This window comes from Gordionus sp. m RMFG-2023, chromosome 4, assembly GCF_954871325.1.
Source record: "Gordionus sp. m RMFG-2023 chromosome 4, tfGorSpeb1-WG-v2, whole genome shotgun sequence".
Lineage (NCBI taxonomy): Eukaryota > Metazoa > Nematomorpha > Gordioida > Chordodea > Parachordodidae > Gordionus > Gordionus sp. m RMFG-2023.
This window is the reverse complement of record NC_088778.1, coordinates 13,194,859-13,197,793: the sequence shown is the minus strand read 5'-3', so window position 1 is coordinate 13,197,793 and position 2,935 is coordinate 13,194,859. Positions and strand designations below refer to the sequence as shown.

The 2,935-nt window shown below is 27.2% G+C and overlaps 1 long non-coding RNA gene across 1 annotated transcript; it reads right to left on the bottom strand.

The window, feature by feature from the left end:
- Nucleotides 1-1,661: 1,661 nt before the first annotated feature.
- On the bottom strand, nt 1,662-2,935 carry LOC135928390 (uncharacterized). Its single transcript, XR_010572313.1, has 3 exons — nt 1,968-2,935; nt 1,819-1,929; nt 1,662-1,681 (listed from the first exon to the last, which is right to left on the bottom strand). It is a non-coding gene; the product is annotated as an uncharacterized LOC135928390 (long non-coding RNA).

Genomic DNA, 2,935 nt, shown 5'->3' with positions numbered 1-2,935 from the left:
ATTAATTTGGATGATATGCAATTGTCAGAAAATATTCTACGAAAAGAGTCGAAGCAAGATTTAATATTAAAAAAAGTAGCCATACATATTCAGCAAAGTTGGCGAAACTTTGATCGTTATAAAGATAAAGAAATAGTTAATTTTTATAATCGACGGGAAGAGCTTTCTGTCGATCGTGATATTATAGAATGGAATGGGAGATTGGTTATTCCTAATAAATTAAGAAATGCAGTGTTAGGAATGATTCACCGGGGACATCCTGGGGAAAATGCAATGAAATCTATTTTTAGATTGTACTGCTGGTGGCCCAGATGTGATGTTGATATAGAAAATTTTATCAAAATATGTTCTGGATGCCAGAAAAATAGACCTAGTATTCAAGAAGTACCTCTATATTCTTGGACTGTTGGAAAGGAACCTTGGGAGCGAATCCATATTGATTTTGCTGGACCAGTAGATTCGCGATACTGGCTAATAGGTGTCGATTCCTATTCCAAATGGTTAGAAGTTGATCTAATGCAAAATACCTCTGCTGATGCTATGATAAAACGACTAAAAAAATGGTTTGCTAGGTTTGGAATACCCAAGTACATTGTGTCAGACAATGGACCACAATTCTTATCTGGGGAATTCCGTAGGTATTGTGATTTAAATAACATACGTCATATACGTTCAGCACCCTATCATCCAAAAACTAACGGATTAGCTGAACGTACAGTACGAACTTTGAAAGGTCGGTATTATGCAACGAGAGATTCAATTAGCGATCCCGAAGAAGCTATGACACAGGTTTTAACAACCTACCGATTGGGAGAGCATAGTTCCACAGGGAGATCTCCTGCTAAAATTATGTTTGGGAGGCAATTGAAAACAAGTCTGGATTGGATCCGACCAAATGCCGAACACGAAATAGTAAGGGCTAATGATAAACAAAGCCTTCATCATGATTTACATTCAAAGGAAAGAGAATTTGAAATCTCACAACCTATATGGTTAAATAATGAAAATATCAATGGTTGGAGAGAGGGAGTAATTAAAGAAAGAATAGGACTTTATTCTTATATTGTTGAATCTTCCGGGAAAACATTACGGAAGCATGCAGATCAGTTAAGAAATCGTTTAGTTATCCCAAATCATGAAAGTTCTTTGGAAGTTACAGAAATGGTTGTGCCAGTGAATGAAGCAAATACAAACACAAATACAAATACCACATCACGTTGCTCATCAAGAAACCGTAAACCTACAAAGAGGTTTATTGAAGAAATCTAACTTTAAATTGTTTGAAGGAAATGTAATAAATTAATAAATGATTATTTATGTATATTGTATATTAAAACAGAATCGAACATTCGAAAAATAATAAATAAAAATTTGATATCAAAAATAAATTAAAATATAAATCAGTGGTCGTATTGTTTATAATTAGTAGTTGGTATTACTACATAAATGACAAATGAAAACATCTTTTATTTTTTTTTCAATAAAAACATAGTGTAATAATAACATTTTTTGCATGGGTATAAATTATTATATAAATCATTTAAATAAGGTTTATACAATAAATATATAAAAATATAAATGTGTACACTTTAAAAAACAAAATGTATTTTTAACAATATGATGATTCACATTCATATTATCTTTGATTATAAACATTCATCCTTTTTGATTCTATCATCACCTATAAAAAATAAAATATATTTACATTAGCATAGATTATATATAATATCATAATTTTTATAATATGTCTTATATAAGGCCTGTTCTTTATACAATATAATTTTTAAAAAATAAAAGAAGATATAAATATTAATTTACATGACTTAATGATTATTAAATTGTATTGCTTTTGTAAGATTTTGCCTCATACCAGTTATCAATTCCTGGTTTCTCAAGTCAGCAAAATGGAAAAATCTAATATTTAAATATCTTTAAAAAAAATAGTAATAAAACTAATAAATGATTACCTTTGAACAATTAATTTTACAAGAATTTGAAAATGGCTGTAACCAATCTCATGTTCATTAATATGTTCAGTAAGATCAATAAAAATATTTGTACCAATTATTGTGGAAAAAACCAACACTTCCATTTTTTTAATAATATTTTTACGTTTAATATCATTTTGATAAGTTCTAAATGAACTTTCACAAATTCGGCATAATATAGACATACTAGATGAAGGAATCACTAACCCCCCCATTATACTATATTTATTAGGCATAAAATTTTTTCTATTTATAGCCTGTAACCATTTTTCCAATAATTCTTTGGATTTTAATGGAAATCTATATTTAAAAATAGGTGAATAATAATGAGTAAAATATAAGATATATTTATGACATTGATACAAAGATAGATAGTATATAAAAATCAATATAAATATCAGATCGGTTATTAGTAATATAGTATTGAATCAGTGAAAATTTGTTGATTGGCAGAGCCTCTATTAATATATATATGGTTTACATATTTCTTACAAATATTTAAAATGAAACTGTATCATAGTAAATATGTATTTTAAAATGGCTAACTTAATATTTTATCCAGAAAAATATTTAGGCAAAGTTCAAAATAGAAATCTTATCAACTCAATAGGAAGAAGCATTATTTGTCCTAGCAATAAAAATGAGAAAACTTTATATTTTTACTAAATAAGGATTTTTTTTCAATGTTTGTAGCTTATTAATGCTTTATGTAATAAATATGTTGCATATAAAAAATAATATATATACTTATGATAAGAAATATGTGTATTAGATTCTATTTTATATGTTTTATTACAATTATGAACACAGCACACTCCCATTATCTAATTAAATAATAAATGATAGTGATATTATAAGATCTGTTTTGCATGTATCCTAAGATGCATTAACATAAGATTTATAAGTCCATGCAGGATTAGGTTAAACTATATTTTAAAAAATTAAAA